General features: G+C 38.8%; 1 protein-coding gene across 2 annotated transcripts in view; it reads left to right on the forward strand.

The window, feature by feature from the left end:
* The window catches only part of LOC131685585 (zinc finger protein sens), a 570,390-nt gene that overhangs the window by 394,812 nt on the left and 153,094 nt on the right, over window positions 1–22,484 (forward strand). For both annotated transcript variants that reach the window (XM_058969425.1, XM_058969426.1), the window contains one exon: window positions 6,406–6,511. The gene's annotated coding sequence lies outside the window, so the exon portion shown is untranslated. The remainder of the gene's footprint in view (window positions 1–6,405; window positions 6,512–22,484) is intronic.

The following is a 22,484-nucleotide window of genomic DNA, read 5'->3' on the forward strand; positions in this document are numbered from 1 at the left end:
AGACTTCTTTTCCTGGATTTGTGGATATTTTTGGTCTTTGATCCGTTATTTTCCATGAAAGTTCGTACCAATACAACGAATGTGCAGCTGATACAACTCATGGTTCATTCGCCTGCGCAACGTTCCGTCTTCCATCTGCACGCCACCATAGATGGTACGCAACATCTTTCGTTCGAAAACTCCAAGGGCGCGTTGGTCCTCCACGAGCATAGTCCAGGTCTCGTGGCCGTAGAGGACCACCGATCTAATCAGCGTCTTGAAGATAATCAACTTCGTGCGGCGGCGAATTTTGTTCGACCGGAGTGTCCTCTAGAGTCCAAAATAGGCACGATTTCCCACTAAGATCCGTCTCTGAATTTCTCTGCTGTTATCATTGTCGTCGGTTGCCAGTGAACCCAAATACATGAATTCGTCGACCATCTCGATTTCGTCACCGTCAATCCGAACTCGGATGGGAGGTTCACATTGTCGTCTCTAGAACCTCTTCCTCTCATGTATTTTGTCTTCGAAACGTTGATGGCAATTCCAATCCTGCTGGCTTCAGCTTTCAGTCTTTGAGCATATATTTCATTCAAAATTCAATAGAGATACGAATAGTTTAAATATCGCACGTGGAATGTCTCTTTTGAAAATTTCCATCGTCAAACTTTCATATTAACCAGTTAAGCCAAATATTTTTCTGATATACCCATGAATTTCCTTAATTATAGTGTAGATACAGGCTTTGAATAGAATTGAATTAAAGTTGAGTTGATGTAGCAGCAGACAAGACATAGTTTTGTTTTCTCAAACCTTCGCAATTACAATTAATAAATATTTCAGATTGGCAGAAGATCTTATCACACAACTTAAAAATGCATACAGAAATAGCTAGATAGGTGCGATAGAAGAGAGACAGAGAGAGAAAGAGAAAGAGAGAGAGAGAGAGAGTGAGAGAGAGAGATGGGGGAATGGCAAATGATGGTTAATGCAGTGACATTATTTTTATAGGTATATTATTATGATATATTGATTCTTACATTCTTATCATAAATAATGTAAGTAGTAATTTTTGTGCCATAACCAGTATAACCTAAATCTTGCAAAAGAGCTAAATTTTCGCTAGATTTTTGGGCTTCAAACAGACAGTTGCTTTCGGTGACGCCACAAGTATAATTATATTAGAAATCTTTTATCTCACTACTAGGTGAATTACTTGTTGATCTGTGTATTGATATACCATCCAACATTTACCTCATGATTGAACGCAATGCCTAATCCAAGGAATAAATACTAGAACTCACTGTTTCTTTTTTTTTTTTTTTTAACGGGCTGATAGGACTGCAGCTTATAGCTTGAGGGATCTCGGTCTGTCCCGCGAGACAAAATTTGCAAAATCGGAAGGATTAGCGACTGTACGCCAAATAAACACCGGTCCTCGGGAGGAGGACTAAATTTTGCGCCTGTTTGTCTCGAAGTGTGTAACGTCAAGTTCTCTATTTTGTCTGGTCCAATGTATCCTGCTCCTAACAATGCGTGCTAAGTCGTCAGCGATGCAATTAAAACTTCGCATTGATTCCGCTTCTATTTTCTTCCTGATCTCCTCATGGGTCCCCTAGGTCAGAAGCGGATCAATCGAATACAAACTATTTGGCGCAAGTTCAGAGCGTGTAACGTCGTGTCATCTAGTCTGTCATCCTATGGAAAATCATCCTACCATCGCCTTGGGGTCTACGTCATATTGGCAAATTTCGCATTGAATCCGCTTCTTTCTCTTCCTAATCTCCTTTTTGTCTCCTAGGTCCGAAGCAGATCAATCGACTATTAATTGAAACGGTAAACATACCAGCAGTATTAGTCCTTACTCGCGAATACTTTTCCTTCAACTGTGCTGTTTCTTCTCTATCTTATAACATAACTCGATTATCCCTGTTCTAGTTAATATACATATTCATTACATTATGGACCAGGCAAACCATTAATTTTTCTATTATTATTATCCTGAGTAGCTATACCAGTGAAGGTATTTTAGGATTTCGTTGAAAAGAATCTCTGTCAATAAAGGCGTAAGCAATATTTATCCACATAAAGTTTGCTCGAAACGAATGTCCGCCTGGTTCGACTCGAACAGACCACACCGACCCGAAAGGGTTGCTTATCATTTCTGAGAGCCGGTGTGCTTGATCGAGTTTAATAATCATAAGAACAAATCCTGAATAATTAACTATCTCTTAGGTGCCAGTCCTGCACTCCTTTCCTGAACTAGCCTCATACTCACGATCAAAAGAGTCGACAACTAGTAGGATCTACATGTCCCCCACCCAAGCGAATTGATCAACTTGCAAGTAGGAGCACATATCTACCAACCAGCCAAGAAGACTTCCGAATCAATGAGAATGGACCATGCCAGTCGAAGACCACAGGCCCAGCGCCATCTCGTACAGTGTCATTGTCATTTCTCAGCCCACCCTCTGGCAGACGTTCATCCGCCCATCTAGACTCTGTCAAGATGAAAACCTACAAAGCCTAACTGTTCGTATGTGCTAGTCCGTTTAGATTTTGGTTTGCTGAAACGAAACAAGAAAAGCAAAATTGTGATTAGTGTCGTAGTTATAATAAATAAGTAAATGATTTCTCCTCTGTTGTCGGTTCCCTTGTTCGTAGTCCTTCCTCCTGTTCCTGATCTGTTTGGGCCACTGGCTTTCCGTTTCCTTGGCCGTCACGCTCGAACCGTACCAATCCGTTCATATCATGGCAGGAGAAACAATTGAAAAGACAAAACGAAACAAAATGAAAATAAATGGACATCTGCTATCTGTGCCTAAATTGATGTTGCTTCTCAGTTTTGCACGACCCAGGGGGGACTTGGCCTTGATCCCAATGATTTGTCACCGATGTTACGTGATATTCGTTATGGAATATTCTTTGTTTGGGGGCCATTCATAGACAATGTTGTACTTTTTCTTTATCCCTGATCCGCTGATACGTCTAAAATTCATTTTTAGTTTTTATCTCGTTACGTGACGCTCTTCCCCTATTGTCAATATCCATCATCATTTATGAATGGTCCCCTGGTGATATATTTAGAGCAGACAATCCAATGAAAAATGGATTGACAGGATTTTAGTGAGCTCTTGGCGCCTTGTGTCACATCTTCCTGTTTGTTATACATATTAAAAATACCAAAGCATGCGATGTGATGACCGGAAGATTAGAGAAGCAACTCCTCCCCTTCCCCCCCAGAACCCACTGTTTCTTTATCAACACATTATTTTGTCTTTGAAGTGAGCTTATATATTGATTTTTGAGAAATAGTTCTTTATAATAGGAAATTCACAAAATGTTCTCAACATCGAATTCTTTAAACCACGTAGATGTGTTTTCATACCCCGATATTCAAAATCGGTTTAGTTTTGCCCCTAAAACACCAGTAAAGCAATGCTCTGTATGAAACAATCTCATTTTTAATTAGTGGAAATTGGTAAGCGAGGACTAAAAATACAAAATGTCTAATATCTCCGCCGCTCGTGCACGGATTTAGACAATATATAGCTTGTTAGAAAGGTATTTTTACAAGCTTTCTATTTATGCGCAGTTTGTGGGACATTGTATTGTTCGAAAGTTATTTGCAAAAAACCTTCTGTGTTTTGACAAAATCGCCCATATCTCAGAAAGTAAACAACATATCGAAAATCAAAAATAATAGTGTCAAATGGCAACGTTAGGCCTTTCATTTGAAACTAATTTCATTAAGATCGGTTCAGCCATTGCTGAGATAATTACATGACATTATGTACATACATACATACACACATACACACACACACATACAGACATTGTCTCAATTTGTCGAGCTGAGTCGATTGGTATATGAGACTCGGCCCTCCGGGCCTCGGAAAAAGTTGTCAAAGTTTGAGCGAATCCTATACATTTCTTTTGTAAGAAATGTAAAACCGCGACACGTATAAACGATCTAAATAGTCAATGGACAAACATGGATTCACGCTTGAAGTCTGGTAGAAAACCCATCTATGACCGCATACCACATCCAAACCGTTATAAATTTCGATTCCGTCAATGAAATATTTTCAAACTTGCAGGGGATATACTTGATTACTATATCTTTTGAAAAAAAATTCAGATTAGCAGAAGCTCTTATCACACAACTTAGAAATGGATAGAGAATCAGCCAGAAAGATGAGTCGAGACAGTTGTCACGAACACGAACGAAGAAGAAACAGATAGAGAGAGACTAATAGTTAGAAGGGGAGGGTGTGAAAAATTGCAAATAATGGTTAGCGCCATGATCTTATATTTATAGGTATATTATGCGCTTTTTTATTTCTTTACATCTTTATTATAAATAACGAAACTAGTAAATTTTTCGCCAAGACCAGTATAACCTAAATCTTGCTAAAGAAACCAAATTTTCGCTAGAATTTTGGGATTGAATAATACGGTGATGCTACGAGTATAATTATAGGAGAAATCTTTTATCTCACTACTAGGTGGATTACTTGATCTGTGAATTAATATACCCTCCAACATCTACCTCACGGTTCAACGCAACGCCTAATCCAAGGGATAAATACTTGAGCTCTAGCAAAAATTTCACTATGAAGTCAACTTACACATTATTAGAAATAGTTTATTTATTATTAAGGTAATTCACAAAGTGTTTTCAGAATCGAATTCCTTGAATGTGTTTCCATATCCTGATAATATTAAAAATCGGTTTAGTTTAGCCCCTAAAACACCAATTAATTAATTAATTACTAGTGATTCATTTCTGGTAATTTCACTATATATTTAAATTATATGAATAATTTCACTGAACTAACTTCGTCGCTGTTCTAGATTCTCTTACTCATTTCCTGCAAAATTCATTTTACCTATTGTTTATAGTCCAAATAAAGCCATAGCGTTTATCGATTCAGAAATATTAGCATGCTGTTCGGACGTCATCCGAGACCCACCGGTATGTACTGTAATTAAGGGTAGAATTACCAGCGATTACAGCAGGAGTGCAGCAACTGCTGCGATAATGCGAGCTGGGTGATTGTAAAACGTCCCTAGAGATGTTATCACCGATGAAAAATTATCAAAACTTTGTGGATGCAGCAGCTTCCCGAAACCACACAAACCGTTCTCAAAATTTTAAAAACCACCCTTAACATACCGCACCTTGCTGAGCAAACTGATAAGCTCACTGACACCATTACAACACGTGCCGTATCATTCGCTGAGATTACGTGGAACAACAAGGACGTCGGTTTGTGATTAAATTTTCCATGGTGCCAGGCATTTGGTGCCCAAACCAAAATAACAAGTGTTCGTTTTCGCTTTCTCATTAACAAATCAGAACTTCTGTCCTTGCTTCTCGAATCAACACTCGGGACCAACCAGTTGCTTTAGGTGCTTATGCAGATTGTGTAACTGTTTGGATTTAGTGTCTAACAGATGCCAATTTGGTGTTGATTACTGATGAGATTAATTGGAGAGCCCAAGAACGATCGAAGCATATTTTGATTTCAGATAAACCACAATTTGATCAAAAGCTTTAATTTCATCATAATTTGAGTTGTTTATCTGCATAGTTTCAAAATTTATCAGCCTACAAGTCAAAAATTTCACAGCAATGACGGGAAAGCAATCTTATTCAACGCTACCACTGCAAACAAATCACACCACAATCACCATGTTCCTAATTTGTTCGCCATCTCTCCGAAAAAGGCCAACCCAAGCCGAGCCGCATTTCCATGACAACGAACACAACAAATGAAACGGCGCACACCGTATCGTGTCAAACTAGGCCAATTGATCATCGCCACTTGCCGGTCGAATCCCGATCCAGCGGCTCCCACGCTTCAAGCGCAGTTCAGTAGTACTTGACTGCACCTACCACTCGTCATAACCAGGCTCACAGGCTATCGTGCCCGATCTAGTCCAATTTCCCATCCCCTATCCTTCCGCAGCACAGCGGTAAGCGGCTGTTATCAAACTCGATCTACTCGCCGCTATGCACGATGGCGCACCCGCCGCCGCTGCACCGTACCGCCATACAATCATAGCAGGCTGTGAATAATTTATGTTCACGCTTTTACGCGGACGAGGCGCGCTAAAATTTTTCTCCTCCTCCCATATCGGCTGCGCCTAGGTAGGTACCTACTACTGTGCCGTGTTTGGTCGCGATGCAGATGATTATCGCCGCCGGAGTGGGAAAAGAATTTCTTCTATGTAACCGCCGTAACTACCTATAAAGTTTGGGGTTATGTTTTGACGGCGCCTAGGCGCCCGGAGAAAGTTGGATCAACAATCGGACCAGATCTTGATCTCGAATAGCTTGACCCCGTGTGACTCGTGCAAAATGTGAATAACCGAAATATCACTGATTTTCGCTTTCTATGCTTCCATCTTTTTTTCCAGACGCGTGACAACGAAACTGACAACTTCTGATCTCATCGGCTCTAATTTGTTGGAATAACTGCACAACCGGATGATCGGCGATCATCGGACCCAGTGAGCAGGACGGGTAAGTTTTTCTCACTCAATTTTAAGCTTCATTAAGAGAACAAAGTCCAATTCGTAGACCGTTTTAGATTTGCCCAACAAAGTGGCGCAGGTTTCACACTGAGAAAGAGAAAAAAAGAAACGCGGAGACATATTCAGCCGTCAAGATGCGACAATTCAACAAACAAGCAGACCAGTTCCCAGAGCAACATAAACATCGCAAATCGTGATGCGGAACGGGACAGAAGAATGACAGATCCATTTCACACTCATCTTGTCCTGACTCATAAATCAACTCATCGCAATCACCGCACCATCAACATCATCACGGAGCGTCCGTCTCGGTTCGCTTCCCGTGAGATTATGATTATGTGCATGCTTGTTTTAGTTATTTTTGCAAACCGATCTTCACCGGTCGGACTTTCCCGGTACCTCTTTTGTCTAGTGGGGAATTTCGTTTTTTTGGGCCCGGATTTCACTTTTAATTGCCACGTGCAAGATTTTTCTATGGCGATATGGTAATTTGGAACGATTCCTCAAGATCATATCTCGCGGAATGGAGTACAAAACTTTGAATGAATCGTTATGAAACGTGGATTGTTGTTTGAAGTTTTATGGATTCCGCCTGACATCAGCAGCGGATTCGATCGTTATATGATCAACAGTTCAATCAAGCAACGCGTTCTACATTTCCAAATCACATACTCCAATCAATCGAATCGAAGAACTGCGGCACAATAAAATCGTCTCAAAGCCCGTTCAGTCGAACTAACTTCTAAACGACACCATTACGGATTGGTTTTATAGCATACTAAAAGCAATCACAAAGTGTCCCCTAAGGATAGGCACCGAACTCTCACTGTGTGGGGCTCGTTCAAATTAATGATCATCCTTTCCTGCACCAGAAGGCACTCCGCGCGCAAAGTCTCCTACATAGGTATGCACCTATAAGCGCACACTCCGCCGCTGTAGTTAAGGTTTGTTAAGCAATACTGGGTAAATCACGCCACCTTGCATCAGCGATAGTGACAGAGTCTAGAGTGCGGCGGCAAACCAGTTCATGATTTGTGTGAAAGAAGAAAAAAAAAGTACTGGAAAAATTCTCCGCGATTCGCGATCAACTATCTAGCCGGCACACGGTCGAACGCGATAACGAGCAGCATAAACCCGCTCCTCCCCCCCCTGGCAGCGACCCAACCAACACACTAACTAATCAGCGCCAAAACGAGAAGGAAGGGATGCGCCGTGTACCGAAGCTGCCCCACATATTGGTTAATAGCTTATATAATCCAGATACTTTTTTTTTCGCTGCAGCCTTCTAATTGCCTTTAATGCGATCAACGGCCAGGCTTGAAGCATCAGAGTTGTGCCATCCTCGCTATGCTCGTGTTGACGAGGACGAAACCCGTTTTCCTGATGCCAGCCGTCGCATCGCATCGCAGCGCAGCGCATCGGTAGCAAAACATTCATTTTCCCTAACGACTTCCATTGCGCGATTGCGAGCAAAGTGAAACTGAAAGTTGAAGAGCTGCCGCTGCCGCTGGAGCACCCGAGAAGGACGACCGCGTAGCAAATCTTGTTCTAATCTAGATTTTTACGATGTTGCACATTGGCAGCAGAAGCAGAATGTGGGACATCGTTAGTGTGGCGCGCAGTAGATGTGTAACTAGGGAAGAAGCTGCACGATCGAGTCCGCGTGGCATAGTAGGCCGGCTGGTGTGTTTCGCAAGTAGATTGAGGAATCTTCTCGTTCTAGCGCGGTGGTTGATTCGTTCTGGGTTCTTTCCGTTCAGCTGCGCAGATGAGGATAGTGGTCGTCATCGCTTGGACACGCATTGAAATCACTTTCGCTGCCAGAGTGGCTAATGGCCATGAATGTTGCAAAGAATGTGGTAGATAAGATGCGTTGAAAAAGTGTGAGTGCATTCCGGAATAAAAAATTTAGATAAATTAGAATTATACTTAAAAGGAACGATTTCATTGCCACTATTCAGTGTCGTAGTCTTTTATTAAAATAAAAATATTTTAAAAAGAAGATAAAATTAAGCTCATTAAATATACTTTTTTTCCAATCGTTAATTTTGAAACTTTTTGTTTCAAGCATCATTGAATTTTTAGAAAATTGCGGAAATCTTGAAATTGATCTCATTGTTGGGATCCCGTCAGTGTCAAATCATATCAGTATCATTTATTTAGCAAAATTTCTTGCAGAAAAACACTCATAAAAGAAATTAATGATAACCCCCAAATATCTTTGTATGAATGAAATATAAATAACGAGATTTTATGACAAAAAATGTTCTCATATTTATAAAACAAAAATGCTTAAAGAACAAAAATTTAATATTCCACAGAAAAATTGCTTTTGTTTTTGAATATATAGATTTAAGAACCTTTCGAAATTTTAATATAATTACGAATGAGAATAACACTTTCTAAAATGATTCAGCAATTAATCGTTTGATGAATCACCCGAAACAGCCATTCAAAACAAAAAGTCACTGCAAAATAGGAAACAATTTTTCTTTTGTTTTGCAAACTGAGAAAAGTTTACACTATTTTCAATTCATCCATCCCTGCTTGGTAAAGTTACGCGGAATCTTTAGTATTTCGTATTCCACTGGCTGGTACCGAGTTATGTCTCGATTAGCCAACCACAGAAGCTCTTGGCCGCTGACGAGTATAGAGGAACGAAAGCTTGTCTTTTGACATTAGAGCCAAACGCCTATGAGTATGCAACCTTTAGTTTTTCCAAAAGGAAGAAAATTAGATGCACCAATTTGAACATAAAGACACAATAAATAATTTAGAGAAGGGAGACGGGAATAGCGTAGTTGGTAAATCGATTGCCTTGTACGCAGCTCACCTGGGTTCTATTCCCATCCCCACACATAGGGCTAGAAATTTTCCCAAAAGTAGAGCTTGGAAAACGAATGAGCTGAAAAAGAACGAACGAACACTTTTCATTCGTTCTTCGTTTCACGAATACACCACCCATTGAACCATTCACCACTGAGCTGCGAAGTTGACGGCTTCGGTTCATCACCACCGAGACTGGTGAACCATTACTGTTCTATAGTGTAGGTATATGAGAATAGCGTAAAAGTACGCGTGCTCATTCTTTCTCTCATTCGAAGAAATACCAACCGCTGTGCACCATTCATTCTCCATAGCAAGCTGTACATAGGCACCCAGATCCTCTTTTCTTACTGGGTGCGAATCGAGGTGCGAGCTATGGTGCCGTCCATCTTCCCCGAAGAATAGCGCTCATAACGAGAATGTGTTTATCTTTTTTTCATTCGAGGTAGGTACATATTCCTCCTTTGCGCTTTTCATATGCTCTATTTTTTAGTTTTGTCTGCAACCTATTGAATTTGTCGAATAATGAAAATACGAACAGAGTTATACATATTTAAAATTTGCGGGGACATTGGCATTGGTTTTGATCGAAGGAGATTAATGTTTGGTGATGGTTTATGACATTAGAGGTTCATGCTTCCTCTTTATTCAATTATTAAACCAAAAACAATTTTTCTTGTGAAATAAAATATATTTTAAAATATTCATACGCCAGTCGTTGTTCAAGTTCAACTTAGAGAGGCTTTTAGTATTGCACAGAACTAGAAAAAATCGCATAAATTTACATGTTTTGCTCCTGACATACGATGAGTGCAATTTGTTGAATTGTGTCAAGTTTTTATCAACCAGACAAATTTCGAATGATAGAATGGTAATGTTGATGTAATAGGAAACAAATATTGTGTGATTCATTTGGAGGATACCCCGAATAAAACATTCTTCGCTCAGCTCGGAATAATTGCAGCGAACTATTCTGTCCTGATCATTAAAGCACTAAAGCAGGATACTAATTTCTTCCCAAGGACTGAAAGGTCTGTCTAATTTTATTATTCTTGCTCAACTTTAGACGAAGTTTAAAGTAATTTTGTGATTTTAAATATACCACAATATGCCGTACATTTTAAACACTCCGTTAGTACGTACTATTCAATTTAATCGGAAGTCATAAATCTTGCTCATCAAATTTTTGTTGGTATTATATTTGTTAACATTTAACCAGTCTGCACAGCATTTTAAAGAATATGGTACATCATAGCATGAAACATACATTGTCCACATACGTTCACGATTATAGAATTCCAAATGTTCGTAAGCTAAAGATGCAATGTTAGAAAAAAATGAACCTATATACTTTGGGCTAAGCATTTACTTTCATCTGAGGAACCAACATCCAAAAAACTGATAAAACAACGACTGGCTCATAAATATTTTAAAATATATTCTATTCCACAAGACAAATTGTTTTTGGTTTAAAAATTGAAAAAAAAACAGTAAGCATTATCCTCTAATGTCATAAACCATCACCAAATATAAATCTCCTTCAAATGTTAAGGATATTGAGAACATTCGATCAAAACCATTCACTATTCAATGTCCCCCAAATTTTAAATATGTTACCCCTGTTTGTATTTTCACTATTCGACAGATTCAATAGGTTGCAGACAAAACTAGAAAATAGAGCCTATGAAAAGCGCACGAATTCCCTAGATTTATCATCGTGAACGCAAGTTCAAATTTTTTCCCCTCAACCTCAACAGAATCAAATTAGCGGTACTTGTTGCTTAATGTCCGCTCCACTAGCCATATGTTTTTAACTGACAGCGAAATACGCTGAAAACCGCTAATATGGCCAGATGAATTTTATATTCAGATTCAGCATTACACAATGAATCTGAATGATTTATCAGCTTGTATGTTCGTGAACCACATCCATCAAATAATCAACCAAGCGCAAGGGACCACTATTCAAGAGAGAATACTGATATACTCTCTCTCAACGATGCTCGCTACTGCTCATCATTATAATGATACGTGCTTATGCAAGTATGTGTGAATACATTCGTTCCTGTTTCTGTTTCCTCGTGCTGTAGCTTCGGTATAAATAGCGACAATTCATTCGGTTGGGGTGAAGGCAAGCGTTATTCTGAACTGTATTGTGGTTCGTTCGGATTGAATTTGAATGAATGGTGAAAGCTCTGCAAAAGACATTTCTCTAACCCAAAAAGAGGAGAATAACCCGAAGGTTAAAACCTCCATAATCAAAACAAGAAAAATAACTTAGAGAAGTTGGACTTAAATGTTTCGTCTTCACACTCCGTAGGTAACTGAGACTGGTGCTAATTTGGTGTTAGTTTGGATATATTGTCTAACTAGCAGCAAGTTGGTGTCAGTTACTGAAAAGTGGAATACGAAACATTTAAATCCAACTTCTCTCAGTTAGATATTATGGCCTTATGCGCAAATCGGTACATCCAATTTTCTACCTTTAGGAAAAAATGGAGCACATGAGGCATCATTTTCATATAGAATTGGTTTATTTGACATGATCATTGACATCATAGCTTAGCAAAACCGTAGATGTTTAATATTTATATAGACAATATTGCGATTGCACGGGGCGGAGAAATATTTTTTTCTCGCCAGCTGCATCTTAGGGCCTGGCATCTTCGCTTCTCTTTCGTTGTCGCTCACGTCAATGTCATTATTGTTAATGGTTTGTTGATAGTGGCGATCGGAAGTTCTTTCTTACCAGAGATGATGCTTATATAGAGATGCGCGGAGACTAAACCAAATCGAACCCTAAACAACGGTTCCAATGCAAAATCAGTTACTTTTATATTGTATGCCTTTTTTGAAAAAAATATATGCAACTGCTACTGCCGTGCCGTGCCGTAGTAATCTGTTGAGATGAGTGAGTCACAAAATTAAGCAAGGGTGCTCTAGCAAAATACGGTGGCAATCGGCTTCCGAACTTTTCCATGAGACCGAGTATTCGTGGTGCGAATCATTTACTATAGATGTAAATGTAGCTATTCGTTAGTGGCCTTTATCCAGTTCTAACAGGTCAGTCATTCAGTGTTGATAACGGCCAACAAAGCGGAATCCAAATATTTCCAATTGTGTTCCTGGAGCGAGAATGCAAGCAAGTGAACCGATGAATAAAATCCATCATGCAGTGAACCACAAACGGTTGCTCAATAAACGGCTGCTGCTCAGGCAATAATGACAACTGCAAAAGCTGCGTCTAGAACCTCAAGAGCAACAACCTGTAGCATCAATGAGAAAGCTACTACCAAGGACGGAGAGTTCACATTCGTGACTCGTAAAACAAGGAGCAAGGAAGAAAATCTGATTGCGAACATCAACGTAGCAACCACAATAGCGAGAGAGAAATGAATGACCTCCAAAACGCAGTTGGAGAGAAGTCTTCGCGAGCAACGGCTAGTCACGCGCACGTGTTCTTGAGCTTGAGCTTGTGCGACCACCGCTGGCTGCTACTCCGTTATCGACTAGCGCTGAAGTTGCACAGGGAATCAGTAGATAATTATGCTTGGGAGTAGCGAAACATTTTTCAATGTGCAACTCCTGGTAATCCTAAAGTGGTTTTTTTATCAATACCGGCGCCGGCTAGGCCCGATACCGTATATACTACTGCGCACTCCACAAGTATCACGGGAGGAGGATATTTTTGATAGTAAGAGTATAGAAGTTGGATCTACTTCTTCTTTACCGACGCCAGAGAGGTGATTTCACTACCTGGACTAGATATCGATCCACCAATTTCATGGACCGGGGACCAACGGCTTTACTTTCCTTCCGAAGGAAGACGTGACCACAGATTTTTTCACCTCAGAAAAATCTCAACGACCTCGGCTGAAATTGAACCCAGGCCAACTGGAATGAGTGGCGGTCACGCTTACCACTCAATCACCGGTCTAGTCACGCGCACGTGTTCTGACGAATAACTATCAATACTCGCTTTATTGTTTTAATTTTTATTACCATGGCTCCTTTTAGCTAACGCATAGTGTATATTGAAAAAAATCTTGCAAAGATTACCTACAGTAAGAAAATCATATTTTTAGAGGAAATTAATCGCCATAGTTTTACAGCACATTTAACAGCAAAAAATTTGACCTGGAATTGAAATTTTTCGAGAAAGTGAGATTTTTGACGAATTTATGCTCATAAATATACAGTAAAGACCCTACGTTATCCTTTCTTAAGGCATGTCTTTCTTATCTTAAAGATGCGAAATATGCAAGTCAAATAATCGTTTTTTTTTTTATTTTGCATTTGTAAATTCATGCTAAATAAGCATAAGCATAAGCATAAGAGATCGCCCGTAGTTGCTACTCCGTTATTGACCAGAACCAAATTAGGTTGCAAAATGTTGATTGGAACAACATGCTTGGGAATAACATGATGAGCCACATTGTACAATCTATTCCGATCCCTGCATGCTGATCAATACCGACGCCGGCTACGTCCGAATGCAGATCTTCTGGGAAAGGAAGGAATGTTAGTCCGATACATGTTGCTACTAGAGACCGAGGAATCCTCTGCATCTCCACATGTATCACGGGAAGGGGAGAATTGTTAGTAAGTGTGCCAATAGCGTTATCATGTAATAATTGCTCTGGGCAGCCGGCTGCCGAGAATTTGGGAAATTTATCATTTGTTGTATTAATACGATTAGCAAAATAAGCAACTTGAACTCCGGATAGCCGGCTATAAGGAGCACTGCTTATATTTTTTAATAATATTCAATCACGCGACGAATTTATTCGTGGTTTCTATCGTGTCGGTGCTGATTTAACCCGGCGATCGTTTGAATAAAATGAGGAATCTTATACCGAAGGTTCATCAGACTCTTCCATAGGTGTCGCGGAGTTGGTAGTTTGGAAGGAAATAGGGTCTAGGATCCGCTCCAAGCAAGCGATGCGACCCGTAAAGCATAGTTTATTAGGGATCCATAAATGACGTAGCATTTTTTGAGCAATTTTCACCAGCCCCCTCCCCCATCGTAGCATATCGTCACAAACCTCTAAATACCCCCTGGTAATTACGTAGCTTGACGGTAACTCTCCCCCCCCCCCTGTCCCCGTGATTTTTTTTAAATAAAAACCGATGTTAGTTATTCCCCTTTGAAAAAGCTACATAGCCTGACATGACCCCCTACCCTCCCGTCGTCACACATCATCACAAAATGCAAAACTCTCCCCTCCCCCATATAATGCTACGTCATTTATGGATGATCCCTTAGTTTGTAGTTCAGTTAGTTTTCGAAAACACGATCGCTCGAAAAAGATCTTGTTTAGTTTTTTGTTCTTTTAAAATCTGGGTAGCCGGCTACCGAGAGTATCCTATGTTTTCTAAACAAAAGCAATTTCAACTCCACACAGCCAATCGTGGGAGTATTGCCCAGAAAAACTGATCCTATCTGCTTAATGGGCCGGATCACTATTTATTGCGACATTATTTAGACTAACTTCGCTATTCCTTCTCTACGATATATTTTTTGGGTTGCAAACTATCGAGTGATAACACGTTATACAGACAAAGAGTTATGATAGCTCTAGATGTCATAAATCAGCGAAAGTGTTTCCTATTTCTAATATCGGATTGTTTGTGAAATACACGTATACGAACGATTATATCGAACATTGAAGGGAAATACAAAGGATCGTTAACCCGATAGACGGGCTTGCCACCAAAAACGGAACTTGAAATTAGATTCATTAAAACAGACGCGGCGAATTTTCAGTACGTATTGATCCGCGTTCATCGACACTAGTCAAATTAAAGTCTTATTGGAGCTGATTATTCACTTATCAATAGCTTTTTCAATATAATAAACTTTCCCCAAAAGTTGAACAAAATCTATTTTCACACATCGTTGAACCTCCTGTGCATTGAAAACGTCCAAAACTATTGATTGTCAACTGCCAATAACTTTCCTTCAATATAAAACACTCCCGAAAAGTTGACAAAAAATTCGATTTTGACACATCGTCGGACCCCCCCTGTGCTTAGAAAATGTCCAAACTATTGATTTTCAACTGCCAACAACATGTCCTTCAATAGTTATTTATTTCTAAACAATTGAAATTTAACCGCATCAACTTCAACTCCAATAAACGGGAAAGTAACGCAAAATGTATCGCGATAACCACCGATGAATTATCGACGATGACGATGAATCCGACGATACATTATCGTTAACGGAGTTTCCGATGACGTTGACGGGTGGTTAACGTTATCGACGATGACGATTAATTATCGATTAACAACCCTGAACCTTAAGGTTCGCCCAGGTTAAGTCTTCGGTACGGAGCAATACCTCGATCTAGGAACTTCTAGCATGTTGTTAGTCGCCTCTTACGACATGGGAGCAGTTCCCAGAGGTTCTATTCTTGGCTGAAATAGTGCAAAAAGATTTCAGCCCGCCGGATACCACACGGCTTTATTTGTAAATTCATGCTAAATAATCAAAAAGTGTTATGAGACTAAGTCAAGGGAATTAGAATATTTTCTTCTTAGTTTCGAGTCCTGCACGAATAAAACCTCGATGAACTGAATAATTTATATAAAATCAATAAAACAAACGAAATTAAAACTTTACAAAGCAAAAAATATCAAATTCATGAAATGAAATAATAAATTAATCATTCTTTATATAAATCAAATTAGTTCATCTTATTAAACGAAACATTAGACAAAATTAAAAAACTAAAATTAAAAGAATACATTAAGTTGACTGAAACTAACATATAAGATTAAATGAAATGTGAAAAAAGAGTAAGATTATTAAAATAAAGAAACTGAATAAAATGTATAAACCGCAAAAAATAATAAAATGCATAAAATGAAAACAGTAAAATAAATTAAGTTAAATAAATGATAAGAATAAAATGCATGAAATGAATAAACTGACCAAGATGAATTTAAAGAATGTATCGAATAAAATATAGCAAATGAATAGAATTAAGTTAAATGAACAAAATGAATAAAATGCTGCTGAATAAAATCAATGATTGAAATAATGATGATTTAAATAAAGTAAATGAATAAGACGGATTTGAGAACCATTGCTTTTGAAAATTCTGAAATATTCGTAAAAATTCCATTATTTGAAAAATGGCTAATTAACAGACAACGCACTTTCTAGTGCCTCCAATCGTTTCTGTTGCCACCTTTTCGTTGTCGTTCTTCATTTCTTGACGACGTCTCTGGGTTTTCTACTTTTTTGGTAGACCTGAATTAGTTATCAGGAAATTGGAACGCACAACTTATTTTGGAATTGCAAGATGTCTTTTTGGTCGTAGATTTCTGGAAAAATATTTATTTTGCGCCAATTCGCCAACAAGCGTTGGAAGGTTTAATACAAACAGGTGACTAAAAATATTTTGTCTGATATTCTTACGCAAAAGGTTTGTTTGAGTTGATAATCTTGTACAACATTTATAAAGGGATTTTTAAACTAGCCAGAATTGCTATCATAACAAGCTTATGTTTAATACTTTTTATACAGAATGGAATTTTCAGTTCCTGTATTTTAACGCATAATTGGAACTAGTTAACTGAGATAAGGTATTATCTGCTCTCAAGCCCCTTAAACAGAGAACTAGAGAGAGAGAGAGATAGAGAGAGAGAGAGAATGCTACGCATGAATGAGACAGGTAAATATTTCAAAGTATTCTATTGCATAGAAGTAAATAGAGGGGAGTGTGAAGTGTCCAGGCTAAGTTGGCGATTGTTTTATTATCAACAGCAAAAAAAACTTACTTTCAGTCGATTACAATGCAGCCTCTTTCTAGTTATTCTTATAGCTTGCGAATTGTTTTATTCGGAATTGTCGATCCGAGATATGGATTAAACTTGAAAATATTTACATCTAGCAAGATGCACATAAAAGAAGCGTCACAATTTACTTGAATTGACATTCAAGAACATGTAAAAATGTGCTTTGTTCGCAATTCTCCATCATTCAGTCAACTGAGCTCTACATCAAAAGAGACACACATATTTTTTTTCACATGTGAAAACATGTAGAATCCCAGTACTAGACAGCAAAATACGTCGCCATGTTATTTACGTCAATTGTAATTTTTATTTTTTCTAAGTGTGTATACAAACCCGAACCATGAAAAAAATAGTTAAAACTTTCAGAGTAAGTATTTTAATTCTTGGAAAAGCAAGAGACCATCGAAAGCGTCGTTGGACATATAAACTGCTGTTGAGGCTTGAACATTCTTGTAACACAATTTTCAATTTTTTGCGAATAAATATGGTTTTAGTCACATTGATCAGGAAAAATCATTCACAAGAAATGTGAAACGACCTGAGAATTGTGAAATTATTGAGTAAATTCACGAAATGTTTTCAGAATCGAATTCCTCGTTTGACGTCGGTGTGTTTTGATACCCCGATATTCAAAATCGGTTTGATTTTGCTCCTAAAACACCAATACTTAATAAAAGGTTTAATATCTCTGCCGTTCGTGAACGGACATTCTATAGCTTGTTAGGAAGGTCTTTCAATAGGCTTCCTAATGATATGCGCATAGTGTGATTAAATTGTTTTCTACTAAAACACCCAAATCTCAGAAAGTAAACAATATCTCCAAAAACGAAAATATTCGCGTCTATTAGTTACGTTAGGCCTTTCATTTGAAACTGGTTTTGTTAAGCTCTACTCAGCCATTACTGAGATAATTGCATGACATTAGTGTACATACATACGTACACACACATACCGACATTTTCCTAGTTTGTCGAGCTGAATCGATTGGTATATGAGACTCGGCCCTCCACGCCTCGGAAAAAGTTTTCAAGGTTGGAGCGAATCCTTTACATTTCTTTCTTAAGAAATATAAAAAAATTGAATTTAGGGCAGTGAAACTTCAACACCAGTGAGACTGTTAAGGTGAAGATATGTGGAAGCTAGTAACGTACGCTTGTTGCTAGGCACCGACTCGCTTGTTTACATAGAAAAAAATGGAATTCGAAGTGAAAATTCAAACGCACAAATGAGAGTTTTTGGACATTTTACTTCGGTCATCTGCACAGTGACAGAAAATTTTAAGTTTTGCTAGTGAATGATTAAAGTTTCGCGGGTGTTTTTTGCAGTGGTGTGTGATTAAAGTGCATTTGAAAAAGTCCAATGGAAATGAGAAGAAGAAACATAAGAGTTCTTCGAAAAGAAATCTCAAGTGAAGGGGGTGATATTTTCGTACAAAATAAGAACTACAGATGGCATTCGATCAAAACCTTGTGTTGACTGTATAGGAAAATGTTCTAGCTTCCTCAAGTAGCAGTTTCGTAGCACACCGGCAAGGTTAGTGTGTTGAGCTATGTTGTGGCTCGCTTGTATAATGTCCTTAACGTACGTAAGTTAGTTCTCAAGGTCAAAAATCTTGAAGAACTTACCTTTGTGTCGTTCAATGTCGTAGTTGGATTACAGCTGAAAACCGTCTCCCTGTCAAAATTCACCTGGCAGAATGGAATAATATTTCGTGATTTTGATTTCAAACACTGCAGGATTGAATTGACACCACCAAGGACAACTCCGCTCACTTTTGGGTAACTCACCCATTGATAGCAATGGCCAGACGTTACACCCAAAGTTGATATCACTCTGGTTTCCTTAGAACGATCGAAACCGTTAACAACCATAAGAAATCACACACTCACAATGTACTATCAAAACGTTCGCGGACTGCGAATTAAAACAGGCAATCTTTTACTGCCCTATCTGACTCTCACTACGACACAGTAGTATTAACAGAAACATTGCTCAAAGGGCTGTCCGATAAGTATGTGATATACCGATGCGATCGAAATTGCTCCACTAGCCGTGCCCTTCGTGGTGGTGGAGTACTGATAAGAATCGAAAAGGGAAATTGAAGTAATATTGTGGCTGTCGATGAAGGCAACCGTCTGAAGCAGGTAACCGCTCGTGTATCTTACATGAATATGTCTCTCATTAGCTGTGTAATTTACCTATCACCTAATTCTGATTTCGTTTTGCACAAACATCATGCTGCCTGTGTCAATCAACTGTATGATCAAATTGGTACCAGCGATAGGGTGGTAGTTTTGGGCGACTATAATTTACCTTTGCTACGCTGGAGCTTTGAAGACTAAGATTAATGTTTTATTCCAATTAATGCCTCTTCGGAACACGAAATTTTGCTAGTCGAAATCATGAGCGCTTGTTGTTTACAACAAATGAACTATTTGACAAACGTGCACGGACGGATGCTTGATTTAGTATTTATTAGTAACACAAGCGAGTGCGCAATATTGGGGTGCCCTGTCATTAATGTAATTGTATCATCATCACAATCCGCTTGCATTGAAAATCTACGCTGCGTTTGCCGTGGCTGTGAATGACAAGGATGATTTATTTAACGACTTTAATCAATGCGATTATAATTAATTGAATGCGAAAATTTCCCGTATCAATTTGGATGAATCTGTGGATAGTTTTTATTGCGACTTGGATTTAATTTTCCAACAGCTTGTGCCTAGGAGGAAACGTATGCGCCGCCCGAATAACAAACGACCTTGGTGGAATGAAGAGATACGAAATATCAAGAATCAGGACAAGAAGCAAAGTCAAAAAATCGTTCCTGCGGGATCTAGATCGCGAATTCGAATTCATAAACGCAAGTTATTTTCGCTCGTATGTTTCCCGAAATGCGTCCCTGACAGTAGTTTGCCGATGTCTATTTTGAATTTACCTGCGACATCATTCTCCGAACATGAGTCTACATCAATCTACGCGATATTGATCGCGTTAGTAAGTATAGAGACCACAGATTTTTTCACCTCGGCTGGAATTGAGCTCAGGTCAACTGGAATGAGTGGCACTCACGCTTACCAATCAACCACCGGCGCCGTCTCGATCGAGTTTCTCATCAACTAACCGTAGAAAATCTAAGGTGGAATGAATTTCCGGACTGGCTGACTAATTGGATCTGATCGTACCTTTCAAACCCACGACTGCGACTTGAAACTACACTCTCAGATCCGTTCCACATTACATCGGGCGTTCCTCAAAGAAGTAATCTCCGACCTCTTATTTTTGTGCTCTTTGTGAACGACCTCTGCAATTAATTGACGTCGTTTACAGTCATGTACGCAGATGATCTGAAAATGAATCGTGTTATAACAACTATGGTGGACCGTTTCGTATTGCAAATGGACCTCGAAAGAGTCATGGAATGGTGTGACGAAAATGGGATGAGTCTGAGCATTCAGAAATGCAGCATAATCATTTTCGCACAAGTACAATCTCCCATTGTTTTCGAATACTTGATGTGTTCTGCTCCCGTAGAACGAATCGTATCCGTCATGGATCTGGGTATCATTCTCGACCGTAAATTACGGTTTACCGCACATGTTTCTTCCGTCATACCTAAATCCTATCCGTCCATGTTAATCGTCTTGAACGGGTACAGAAGAATTTCATTCGGTTTGCGATTCATCGGCAGCCCTGGCAAAATCGATTCCAGCTTCCTCCATACGAATATCGCTGCGCTTTCATCAATCTGCCTACGCTGCGAAATTGGCAATTTTTTCTGCAACGACTGTTCATCCCCGACTTGCTTACAAACGACACAGATTCCCCTGCGCTAGGCTTGATTTCAACATTCCAGGAAGATCTTTCCAGAGAAATGATTTCTTCCAGCGCTCAACTCATCGCACGCTGTACGGCCAGAATAATCCACTCGAAAACAATAGAAAATCAATATCCACTGAATCCCTTCGTCGCCCAATAGACGATGATAAGAGTAGGAAGAGGGTAAGATTTTTAAATCAGACTTTTCCTAGTAAGCACCCATGCCTATTACCTGAGTTTCATTCGCTATCAACTGATGCTGCCGTGCGTGAATAATCTTTGCGCGGGGTTTTCCACAAAATAATGCTCACTCCTTTCTCTTCATTATGACGTATTGTACGAGGGATTGGATGAAAAACAATTTTTCAATTTCGACCGCGATGTCAAACAGAAAGCGAATAATCATCATCGATAGGATTGATAGACAAATCTTTCACTCGAGTACTCTTGTACCAAGGGGACATAGCAACCCTTAAAATGGGGATGCTGCGCATATTTCAAGATTTTTTTCTCATGCATGCAACGTACAATAGCTTTTTTAAGCAAAAGCAAAATTTGGGCAGCAGAGGGTTAAGCATACAAAATGCTAAAATACTGCAAGAAGCATCTGAAACGCAAATAATTTTTGGGCCGGCATAAAAATTCTCCAATGTACCGAATTTATGAAGCTCGCAAGTTAAGATGATTCATAAAAACTGTTATTTGTTTGCTTGTGGTTTTGATGATGGTTTATGTGCTCCCGCAGCATGACGTAGAACTTGTCCAGCTGAGTTGGATTTTTCCATCCTGTTTGACCTGTCCAATGAAAGATTAAATATTTCGCGAATCAAAAACTGTATATTTCAAGAAATTTATGTGATGTCGACATATAATCAAATATTCCAGAGTTTTTGTAAAATCAAAAACTCTGGAATATTTCGGCAGTACACAGATTGAAAAATCCTGGGTCCAGCATTGAAGAATTCCGGAATCAATTTTTGTTGGACCGAGCAATTAAAGAGGACGAATATTGAAATGCAAGAATTCATATTTGTCTGATTCCAGCCTCAGAAAAAAAAAATCATGGAATTATGGACCTAACAGCGCTGAGTCTCATCACTAATCGAATCATCTAGACAAAATCATATATAGATAGATAATACCCTCGAATTGTAGTCGAATGATTAAAAGATTCAAAAATGATCGACAAGTGACGAAAAGTGCAAAGATCCAAGTATGTAAAGGTGCAAAAATTCAGCGATTCGTAGTTCTCACGATTTAAACACTCCAGTAATCCAAAGATCTAAAAATCTTAGTTGTCTAATATCAAACAAATCATTTGCCATAATTTATTAATGTGTTTGATCTATTCAACATTCAAATAAACGACGATCCAAAAATTGCCTCACGAAAAAAATTCAGAAATCTTTCGATACAAGGATTCGGAAATTCAAAGATCTACAAATTAAATTAGTTGAAGATCCAAAGATTTATAGATACGAAGATTCGAATATTCAATGTTTCTAAAG

The sequence above is a fragment of the Topomyia yanbarensis genome, chromosome 2 (assembly GCF_030247195.1).
Source record: "Topomyia yanbarensis strain Yona2022 chromosome 2, ASM3024719v1, whole genome shotgun sequence".
NCBI classification, from domain to species: domain Eukaryota; kingdom Metazoa; phylum Arthropoda; class Insecta; order Diptera; family Culicidae; genus Topomyia; species Topomyia yanbarensis.